This window comes from Aquarana catesbeiana, linkage group LG01 (assembly GCF_042186555.1).
Source record: "Aquarana catesbeiana isolate 2022-GZ linkage group LG01, ASM4218655v1, whole genome shotgun sequence".
Lineage (NCBI taxonomy): Eukaryota > Metazoa > Chordata > Amphibia > Anura > Ranidae > Aquarana > Aquarana catesbeiana.
The window spans coordinates 744979990-744992730 of NC_133324.1; positions in this window are offsets into that span (position 1 = coordinate 744979990).

A 12741-nucleotide genomic window follows, 5' to 3' on the forward strand; every position below is an offset into this window, starting at 1 on the left:
CACCTGAGGAAAGGAATGTCAGACAAGTATGCACCTGGGTAGGTGAGGGTTCTAACCTAAATTAGGTTAAGGGGCTAGGGAAGGTGGGATGTGGTTTTTCTTTTACCAAACTTGTATTTTAAAAGAAGTTAGTAGTGACAAAGTCTGGAAAAACGGTCTCTGTGGACTTCAAGTTCCCTGGCTGTCATTTTTTACTGACTTCAGAAGGAGCATACAGATTTAAAGTTCTTTCTTTATTCTGATTTTACAGATTTGCATGTTTGTTCCAGGTCAGTGCCTCAAAGTATTTAAAGTATGAGTAAAGGCAAAGTGTTTTTTTTATTGATTTAGTTTTAGAGGGAGGGGTTGGACCCCTTGTTAATTATTTAGATCTGTCTGTGTGCCTGCTGGGGAAATTAACCTATTTGTTCAAGTGTCAAAATTTTGAGCACCACTTCATTTAATTTTGTTACCAAAGCGCTGTTGCTTCTGGACACGCTGGCAGGTTTTTTTTTTTGGCTCCAAGCGCCCCCCACTGCTAAACTCCTCTAAATACCTATGTGTGCATGGACACATAGGCTAACATGCAGGGGTTTTTAGTGGCAGAAAAAAAAAACTGCTGGACACCCCTCACGTTAAAAACATCCAGTGTGCATGAGGCTTAAATGAGGGGATATCCAAAAGTTTGGAGATGTCTTATGAGCAAGAATTGGGAAGAAATATAATCCAATGGGGAAACCTGTTAAAATGAGAAGATTGTTTGCTTTGGAACTCATTAAACTGTATTTTTTCCCCAAAAATTTGTTTAAACCCCTGCGCAAATACCATGTGACATAAAAACATTTTAATGACCACCATTTTATTTTCTAGGGCCTCTGCTAATATTATATATATATATATATACATATACACATACAGTATCTCACAAAAGTGAGCACACCTGTCACATTTTTGTAAATATTTTATTCTATATTTTCATGTGACAACACTGAAGAAATTACACTTTGCTACAATGTAAAGTAGTGAGTGTACAGCTTGTATAACAGTGTAAATTTTCTGTCCCCTCAAAAATAATTCAACACACAGCCATTAATGTCTAAACCACTGGCAACAAAAGTGAGTAAACCCCTAAGTGAAAATGTCCAAATTGGGTCCAATTTGCCATTTTCCCTTCCCGGTGTCATGTGACTCGTTAGTGTTACAAGTGTGATAAATTTGGTGTTATCACTCTCTCTCATGCTGGTCACTGGAAGTTCAACATGGCACCTCATGGCAAAGAACTCCCTGAGGATCTGAAAAAAAGAATTGTTGCTCTACATAAAGATGGCCTAGGCAATAAAAAGATTGCCAAGACCCTGAAAACTGAGCTGCAGCATGGTGGCCAAGACCATACAGCGGTTTAAGGACAGTTTCCACTTTGAACAGGCCTCGCCATGGTCGACCAAAGAAGTCGAGTGCACGTGCTCAGCATCATATCCAGAGGTTGTCCTTGGGAAATAGATCTATGAGTGCTGCCAGCATTGCTGCAGAGGTTGAAGGGATGGGGGTCAGCCTGTCAGTGCTCAGACCATACGCTGCACACTGCATCAAATTGGTCATGGCTGTCATCCCAGAAGGAAGCCTTTTCTAAAGATAATGCACAAGAAAGCCCGCAAACAGTTTGCTGAAGACAAGCAGACTAAGGACATGGATTACTGGAACTATGTCCTGTGGTCTGATGAGACCAAGATAAACTTATTTGATTCAGATTGTGTCCAGCGTGTGTGGCGGCAACCAGGTGAGGAGTACAAAGACATGTGTGTCTTGCCTACAGTCAAGCATGGTGGTGGGAGTGTCATGGTCTGGGGCTGCATGAGTGCTGTCACCACTGGGGAGCTACAGTTCATTGAGGGAACCATGCATGCCAACATATACTGTGACATACTGAAACAGAGCATGATCCCCTCCCTTCGGAGACTGGGCTGCAGGCCAGTATTCCAACATGATAACGACCCCAAACACACCTCCAACCGACCACTGCCTTGCTAAAGAAGCTGAGGGTAAAGATGATGGACTGGCCAAGCATGTCGCCAGACTTAAACCCTATTGAACATCTGTGGGGCATCCTCAAAGGGAAGGTGGAGGAGCACAACATCCAGCAGCTCTGTGATGTTGTCATGGAGGAGTAAAAGAGGACTCCAATGGCAACCTGTGAACTCCATGCCCAAGAGGGTTAAGGCAGTGTGGGATAATAATAATAATATTGGGCCCAAAGTGCTCCCAGCACCAAGACGGGGGTTTCAGAGAGCCCCATACTAACGATTAGGGCCTGGAACTCCTGATTCTGGGTCAACTGAACGCTGTGGTAGCCTCTGATTGGCTATCATAGTGATCAGTCACTGTGACGCCCACCCCTGTGTAAAAAATGTAAAAGATTAATTTTATCGTTGTCTCTCCCTGCAGAGAGTAAAAAGTGTTTGTAAAAAAAAAAAAAAAAAAAAAAAAAAATTATATATATATATATATATATATATATATATATATATAAATAAAACAAATACTTAGATCAAGGTATGATCCAAGTCAGTGCCAGGGTTAGTGTTTGGGTCAGATAAAGGTCAAAGGTCATGGTCAGTATATTTTGGGCAGGATTTTTTTTTAAATTAGTATCATCAGTGTGTTTTAGGTACAAAAAAAAAAAAGCAAAATGCCCACTATTGTTCCTGGGCTGTACTAACATACATATGTGGTATCACTGCAATCATCAGGAGCAGGAGAATTTATTGTAGGTTGTTCTTTGGTGGTAAGTTATGGTAGTAAAAAGAAATATACAGCTACATTTAAAAAAAAAAAAAATATATATATATATATTTTTTTTTTTTTTACTATTTTGGGTCAGTTTTCCCTTGATAATACAAAAAATAATCAGGAGATATCCATAACAATTTACGACCCAATGAAAGCTTAATCTATTCTGAAAAAACAAGATGTAATTCACCTGGATGCACAAATTAGTTGTGATGATATATGATATGTACGGTTTTAACACCACATGTCAAAGTTGCAAAATTGTGCTAAGGCATTAAGATTTGTTTTACCCTCAGGCGTGAAGGGGTTAATGGTGACTGAGATACCTGTGTGGCATCTTCCTGGCACTTGTTAGAACCAAAGAATCAGCTTGGATAAGTTGTGACACATCTTCAACATTACAGAACAAGTCCAGGCGAATGTGAATAAACACTATTCACTACCATGACCTGGATAAATGAAAAACTAAAATATCCATTTCTGGTTTTCTAAGCCTATACCATTTACAAAATAGTTGTGCATGCTAATTATTCACAATAAGTGATATAATTCCGCTAATAAAAGTTACTCCCTGTCGCCTCACACTGCAGTCAACTTCAAAAAACATACATTACACCTCTGTCTTTTTTTTCCCAGCATACATCACAGCTCGATGGAGTCAGGCTGTTTCTTTTATGAGCAATAAAATGTGATTGTCAGATCAGTAAATTGGTTGCACACTCTGGTAAGACATCTGTCTGTACTCAGACTGAATCTTCACTGGGATGCAGCCGAGACAAAAGGTATCTAGTAACAGAACAGCACACTGCGCTTTATGTGGAAAGATCATTCAGAGATGGCAGAAATATTCAGGATATGGCAAGACAGATGAAAATCCAGGCACATCCGCAATAAAATACAAGGAAATTTTATTTACAGATCCAACCACCTTTTTCTTTGCATACAAACTGCTTCGGATTACACTTACAAACATATATCAAGTACTGCAAAGACTTCTGGGGATGAAATTACTGATTAGCTCCAGAAATAAATCAGAGAGTAGCAGAGGAAGTATAATTTTATCAAAAATGTAATAAATGTGATATTTAATGTATTCTGATCTATGCAATTACACATTATTTATCACAACCATTCATTTGTATATTTCTGAAAAGTCTTGAGAGGTGTATGTGTTTCAGTGATTTGTAATCCATACACTGCAAGCAACTGATTAATTACTTTGTTGTGTTCTGTGAGTGTTCCTTTATTCTCAATTTATCATTGAACTGTGAACTTGTTTTTATGTCTGCAAGCCAGAAATATTGGTAGCATCTTCTGACAATTACTAATCATTTTATGTTTTGCTATGTTTGTTTACCATGCTGCGCACAGCAAATTTTCAGTCTTTTTGTTTGAACGGGGACTGGGTGACCTTGGATCATTCCACCGTCCAGACAGATGACTACAATACAAGTATATCTGTATTGGCATAGTTGCCAACTCTACGTACATGATTATCAGGCAATCCGGTTTAATGCAAGATTAATTTATACATATTTTAAACAGCATTTTGACATTCTGACTTTAAAACTTTGAATCACTGACCAGGATCTAGAGTACAGATGCCGGACTTTTTTGATCTGCACGGGCTTAGGCTCCATGCATACTAGTGTTTTTTATAAGCTCAAAAAATGCTAGGGGAAAAAAAACACTAAATGAAAAATGCTCATAATAGCATTTTTGTGCCAGCTTGTAGTAGCGGTTTAGTAGTTTGAGGAGCATTAGCATTTTATTAGTGTTTTTACAGTACATGAAGAGAAAAGAAAAGCTGTTAGGAGCATTCAGGTTTTTTTTTTTCTGTTGGAAATGGTCCAAAAAATGTTTTTTTTTTTTCTAGACGCTGAAGCTTACAAAATGCTAATAGCCTAATGTAGTGTGCATGGACACATAGGAGAACACTATTTGGCTTCTAGGAACAGAAAAAAATACTAATAACAGCTTCTAGGAGCTTAAATAAAAACAAAACACTAGGGAACCAATTGGCATTTTGGGACCCTTTTTGGCTTTGGGCTTTTGGGTAAACAAGCTCTCATTGTTTTTGTTATTGCTGCGCTGCTAATATTATATGCTTGTCAACTTGTATTTATGCATGTCTTTAATAAACGACCTATTTTTATAGATTATTCCTCCTGACGAAGCGGCATTAAGACCACACAACTAGTAGAGGATCCTTAATCTATGAGGATAACTTCATTATCAGATACTTCCCTTACAAGTAATTATATACTGTAAGGTTTAACCACTTGCCGCCCGCCATATAGCAAAATGGTGGCAGCAAAGTGGTTTCAATATCCTGACCGGACGTCATATGACGTGATCGGGATATTAAGCCGCTGCGCGCCCATTGTTGTTGCGGTGTGTCAGTCTGAGACACCGCAACTTCGATCTAGGTAAAGAGTCTATGACAGAGACTCCAATGCCTACCACTGCCACCAGGGATGCCTATCAGTGCCACATATCAGTGCCACCCATCAGTGCCGCTTATCAGTGCCACCAATAAAAACAAATCTTTGCAGCCTATCAGTGCCACCTACCAGTGCTCATTAGTGCCGCATATCAGTGCCCATCGTCAGTGCCCGCTCATTGGTGCCACCTCATCGGTGCCGCCTTATCATTGCCCATCAGTGAAAGAGAAAACTTACTTATTTACAAAATTTCTTAACAGAAACAAAAAGCAAAACTTTTATTTTTTTCAAAATTTTCGGTCTTTTTTTATTTGTTTAGCAAAAAATAAAAACCGCAGAGGTGATCAAATACCACCAAAAGAAAGCTCTATTTGTGGGAACAAAATTATAAAAATTTAGTTTGGGTACAGTGTAGCATGACCGCGCAATTGTCATTCAAACTGTGACAGCGCTGAAAGCTGAAAATTGGTCTGGGCAGGAAGGTGTCCTGTATTGAAGTGGTTAAATTCCCTTTTTATTGATATATTGATTTTGTTCACTTTGTATGTTTTTATATGTAATAAATAAGAATTTTTACTAAATTTGATTGTTTGCTCATCAGTACTGGGATAGTCCACATACATTTCCTTGTGGTTTGAGTGTGTGAGAGGACAGTCTCAGCAACTGTCCGCACCCTCTATCCTCCCTTTCTTTCTATACAATATTTGGATGATGGTACTTTTTATACTCTAAAATTGTTTATCTGAGGCTATACTCAAAATTTCAATATACATTTTTTGGGTGGATAACACACCTGTTTTCTGCACCAGTTGTGAGTGGATTGCACCACTCACATCTGTACCAGTTGTGAGTGGAGAGCACCTGGCAATTGCTGTTATGGTGAGTTCCTCTCTCCCCCCCTTTTCACAAACAACAGTTGCCTCTGAGTGCCTCTAATTTGTAATTATACGCAACTATATTGATACCAATCGAATCTCATTATTGAAATTTGGCGGTTGATCCAACCATTGGCAGGTAACGACATTCTCGGTACTGACTAGGCAGGTTTTATGACAAATATAAAGACCTCTGAATGGCCATAAAACTGATGAGGATGTTAAGGTCTTCTTCAATAAGATGTTCAGTCTACTAAACGTAAATCTTACTTGCACTGGTATATTGAATATTTTAAATTGTATATCACTGAAAACACTTGCCCCATGGGCCTGAGAGTCCAGATGTTCCCCAGTATCAAAGATCCCTCCTTGGATTTTAAAAAATCCTGGGAAACAACACTCACTAATTGTAGCATTGAAATGATGAGATCACTCATCATACAATACACAAATGATATGACCACTTTAGATAGCGATATTGATCGTCTCAATACACAATTTGAACATTTAAGTAGCACACCCATGTTCTTTGCTAAATGGAAGGAGCTTAAGGACCGGTTAGAACTAATGAACAAAGAGATAATAGTCAACAAATAGGGAAAATTTACTAAAGATAAATTAGCCTTTTCTGAAGGCTATGTCTACAAGCAGCGCACCTGAAATTAACTCCTCCCGTAAAAGATTACGTTATGGCAGGAATACCACGCCCTTAAATCCCAAAAAGGACAAAAAAAAAAAATTGGATAAAAAATCTACTAAGACGACATGAGCACAACAAGCACTAAACACAATAGCAAGCCAGATTCTAGGCAGTGGGAATGTAAGCAATTCCACTCTACATGGCACTATCTAAAAAGTTTTGGGATCCCCACTGGTGACCAATAGAAACACCAAACCTAATGATGAAATTTTTTTAGACTCTAAAAAACAACAGAGCAACTTAGACACTTATGTCCTCAAACCCCCGCACCCCCTGCCCAACACCCCCATTACGACACCCAGCTCAACATCATCAATTTGACGCTCTTCCAGCTGACAGATGTCTAGCTCTCTGTGTTACAGCTGGGCTTGGGCTTCTGTCCACTTGATCCCCTTATTGATACAGAAACAATTAAAGACCTTTACCTTTTGCTCGGAATCTGACATTGAAAAATTATTTTTGATAAAGACCGTGGACAGCTTAATTTGGAGCATGAGCTTGCAGCGTGAACGTAACACTTCACCATGGAGGAGTTTTGGGCCCTCTGCGACCTCATGCTCCTCTATGCCACTGTTCCTTCTACACAAACTCCCATGCACACTCTGACTTGATCGACCAATCAATTCAGATTACGTTCTCGGAAATTTTCTGACCTCATGACTTGCCCGGCCATATGGACCTTCTTGCATCAAGCCATCAGGGACCTTAAGAAACAGCATTGGCATGATTCTCCATCGAATCTCAATATTAAACAAACCAAAGCACTTAAATCTTTACAACAACGATCTGAATTTGTTATTAAACAATCAGATAAAGGTGGCAATAATGTACTCATGACACATACCCAGTATCAATTAATGTGCCTAACCATTCCTAATAAACACTGGTACAAACCTATCTTGCTCTCCTTGACTTCTACCTTTGTCCAGGAACTTTGCACGGGGGGCCTTCTACGACAGCCTCGTCGACAGACACCTTAGAGTTCCTGGTCCCTAAATTTCTTCACGGTCCGACTTTCTACACCCTCCCTAAAATGCATAAGAACAAGCACTCACCACCTGGTAGGCCGATTGTCTCCGGCATTGGATTGGAATCTCTCACTGATAATGCCAGCAAATTTGTGGATGCCTTCTTAATGCCACATGTACGTAGCCCCCCTTCTTATATACAGGACACTGTGGACCTTTTGAAACACATTGAAGGGACCCAGATCCCTCAGGACGCCCTGCTCGTAGCTATAGATATCGAGGCTCTGTACTCAAGTATCCCCCACAAGCAGGGTGTTCGGATGGCTGGATCCTTCATCGCTGAACAGGAACAGACTTCCCGGCCATTGAATCATATCAATTTAAGATTTATCCTGACGAAGAACTTCACTTTCAACAACCAGTACTATCTTCAAACCCAGGGAGTTGCTATGGGGACATCTTGTGCCCCTGCTTATGCTAATTTGTACTTGAGCGGGTGGGAGAGATTTATAACTTCTGACGACCAGTATGCACCATGTCCTACTATGGGACAGGTACATCAATGACCTGCTGATGGTTTGGACAGGTACCAGAGGTTACTGGACTTCATGCATGCTCTCAACTCTAACAATTTTAACTTGAAATTCACATTCAATTTTGACGATACTCGGATTCTATTTTTGGATCTGACTATCATCAAACACTTAGATGGCACCTTAGGTACAGATCTATTTCGTAAGCCGACAGCCGGCAATACGCTACTCCATGCGTCAAGTGCCCACCCTCGGCCATTGGTGCGCAGTATTCTGTACGCACAATATTTGCGCTTACGGAGGAACTGAACCTTTGAGACAGATTTTCAAACACAAGCCAATGCTCTACATCAGGGGTCTCAAACTGGTGGCCCTCCAGCTGTTGCAAAACTACAAGTCCCATGAGGCATTGCAAGGCTGACAGTTACAAGCATGACTCCTACAGGCAGAGGCATGATGGGACTTGTAGTTTTGCAACAGCTGGAGGGCCGCCAGTTTGAGACCCCTACTCTACGTGATCGGCTTCTTTTGAGAGGCTACTCACGTACCAACCTAAGGAGGGCATTTAATTGAGCTTAAACAAACTGAAATGGTCAAAGTTGTCACTAAATACTCCGCCCATCATCAACTCAGAAGGATATTGTCTAACCATTGGCACCTGCTCTCTGAACACCACGTCTTGACTAGGCATGCGAGACCTACTCCCCAAATTGGTGTTCCGGAGAGCCTCTTCTCTAAGAGACCGGTTGACCAACAGTCATTATCAAATACCAGAACCTTTGTCGACTGGACCCAGGGGCACCTTCCAATGTGGCAATTGTCCCAGTTTCCCATGGATACTTGAGGGCACCAGGTTCCAGCTACCAAACGGTGAATTGTTTGAACCACGCTTCCATTCTGATTGTGGCATTATGGGTGTAATTTACCTCTTGTTGTGTAAATGTAAATCTAAGTACGTGGGTAAAACAATAAGAGAACTCTGTCAGAGAATCGGTGATCATCTATATTACTCTAGTTGTGGCAAATTAACCACCGTGGGTCAACATATTGGCTTGTATCACCGTTTTGACATCACGGTGGTAACATTTCTAGTTCTTGAGGTTATCAACAAAAGCCCAAGAGGCGGGGACTGGGACAAGATTATCTTACAAGGAGAAACAATGTGGATTGAACGCCTGAATGCTACCATTCCCCCTGGCCTCAACTAAATGATTTCCTATAAACTTTTCTTATAAGGTCACCTTTTCAATAAGGACCGCTCTCACTTTTAGATTTACCAAGAGGGACCTTGATCAACTCTGCTACCTTTTGTCTAGCCTCTCCATCCTTATCCCCTTTTCTCCCTCTCTCCCCTCCAACATCCCCCCCCCCCCACCAACCCCCTCCCTCTTTTTTTTTTTTTTCCTTCTCTTGCCTCCATTAATGTTACCTCTGTTTAATCCCTCTTGACTGATTCTTGAAACCATACTTTGGCCCACTACACCTTCAGTCCATCGTTCAATATAGTCATCTCCCATTGTCCTGGGTTGAAAAACCTGCCAGACTTTATGCTTTATCTTTACGTTTTGTATAGATCATATTGTGTGGAGAATTTATCGCTGACCATTATACTGTATTATAAATATAGTGATTGTTTTTCTATTTGTGATGGTTTACCGCTATGATTGCTTCTGGGTGTTTGTTTATCCTATGCTCTCAGCCGATTGGTCCCCGTGTGCCTTCTCTTTCCCCTTTTAATGGTGTCCATGTGACTTCCCTGGTGGGAGGTGCCGGACTTGGGCAAGGCCACTTCCCACTTGTATTGCCTTAGTTTTGGGCTATCCGCCCATTTGACATGAGGCGATGCACGCGCTAACCTATTTACACACGCACAGTGCGGGGAGCCAGACCCGGTGACGTCACACGCCGTCGTCTGACGGCGTTTTGGCGCCTTCCAGGTTGGGGAGCTCATTTAATGGGTCTTGGCCCATTGATGAGCAGTGTGGACAGCTTCTCCAGGAGGATGAGATATTGGCCACCCTTATCAAGGTGAGATCCGGACCTATCGATTTGCTATAGGTTTTGATGCTTACCCATTTTACCTTTGTCTGTCTGTTTATTTGCAGACTGGTCTAATTTGTTTGGACTGTTTGCTGACTCTGACAAACAGACCTCTAGAAGCGCTGTACCAGCCTCTTCAAACCCTGTTGGTATCATCTTAGAGACACTGTTCAGCAACAATGCCAAACTGGCATGATTAGTCCTTCCTTTTTTTATCCTGTCCTTGGTAGTGGCCTCCCAGTGATAATCACTGGTCCCCTCCTCCTGGAGTAAAACACTGTGAATTTGTGTCCTGGAGTGCTCCCATCAGATAGGTTGCCTCCGGTTATCTGGATTACCAACCTGCATTACTTTCTAGTTATATATTTTAGTATTGACAGTCCCATCCTCTTTTCACCCCACACCCCCCCTTTTTCCCCTCCCTTGTCCTCCCCCTTCACCCCCTCCTTTTCTTCCCCCCTTTTCCAACCCCTGCCCTCCTTTTCCACCACCCCCTTTTCTATTCCCCCTCGCCCCCCATCCCTCCTCCTGTTTCCTTCCTCTATATCTTTCCTTCTCTTTTCCACCCTGTCCTTTACTTCAATGGAATCTCATATATTACGTTCCCATTACTCTATACATTTTCACTACTTTAGATATACTCTCTGCTAACAAACCCCCCCATTTACACCACGGGGGGGACGGGGGACGGACGGACACCAATTGCCAATTTGGGACCCTTTTTGGCTTTGGGCAAGCAAGCTCTCATTGTTTTCATTATTGCTGTGCTGCTAATATTATATGCTTGTCAACTTGTATTTATGCATGTCTTTAATAAACTACCTGTTTTTATAGATTATTCCTCCTGAAGAAGCAGCATTAAGACCACAGAACTAGTAGAGGATCCTTAATCTATGAAGATAACTTCATTATCAGATACTTCCCTTTGAGAAAACCTATGAGTAATTGTATACTGTAAGGTTTAAAGTCCCTTTTTATTGATATATTGATTTTGTTCACTTTGAATGTTTTTTATATGTAATAAATAAGATTTTTTACTAAATTTGATTGCTCATCAGTATTGGGATAGTCCACAAACATTTCCTCATGGTTTGAATGTGTGAGAGGGCAGTCTCAGCAACTGTCCGCACCCTCTCTCCTCCCTTTCTATACAATATTTGGATGATGGTACTTTTTATACTCTAAAATTGTTTATCTGAGGCTATACTCAAAATTTTATAAAACACAAGTGTGCATGGAGCTTTATTCTAGGTCAGCAACTCAGAATATAAGGAGGTCTTGGGACAACATAACAGCCAGGCATCCAACATTTTCAACAGCAGGTTAGCAGTGAAAACATCCAACAGGAATATACTGAGTGTGGCATGAATGCAGCTTGCTGACTTCCTTATGAAAATGCCGGTGTGGCTATCACAATTTCTGAGTCAATGACCTGCCACTAACATGCTCATCATGAAAGTCGAACCTTGTAATCTACCTAGTTTTTTCAGATATATATATATATATCATCAAAAGCTTGTCCTCGTGTACAGTCCTAGCTGTAGCAGAATGAAAACCTACACAGCTGCTAGAAATACAAACATAACCTTGAGAACAGGTATTTCTAAAAGGTATATTTAAGAGAACCTGTAATGACAAATTATTGAGATGCCTTTGCTGGACTTTAATGGTGCAGCTATTGGGCAGAGCTATGAGGACACGCATATAAACTTCCCCCAATGTCAGCAATCCTCAGTTTTTTTGGCAAGCAGAGGATACATAGGGAGAGGGCAGGGTCCTGTGTCCTCTACTGTACTCATAGAAACAGAGTCAGCTAGGCAAGTCAAAAAATCTATTTTTCTCATACAGTACAGGGCACAGGCAGAGCCCCAGATTAGGGGACATCCAAAAACAGTGAAAAAAGTAAAAAAAAAAAAAAAACAGGCGTGGGCAACACAGCAAACACTAACAGGCCCATCGAAAAGAAGGACTGGAGCAAAATTTTTAACCTGTAGCACCATGAAACCTGAAACACAAAAAAGAATTCCTAACATGATAGGGCTGCCAGCTCTGAAGCTCACATTGAGAGTGCAACAAGGAAAACCACCTCACATGTAAGGTGTTTTCATCACGGCACAGAGCAGTACCATAATTGTACTCTGAGTTGTGCATAAGCAGCTCAGTGTAAATTACCACTGACACTAAGGTCTCTTCTGTCATGAAAACCCTCTGAGTGTTTTTTAGTTAATGAAAGTTTAGGAGGGGAATGTGGCACCCCTAAATACAAAAAATAAAAAGTTAAATTAAATGAAATTAATCAATTGATACATACAGTAAAAGCAAAATTGCAATGTGCTTATGTGCTAAAACTAATTGTATAATGAAATGTATGTGATAAGACAAAACGTTCATGAAACAAATTTAAATTTCCAAAGT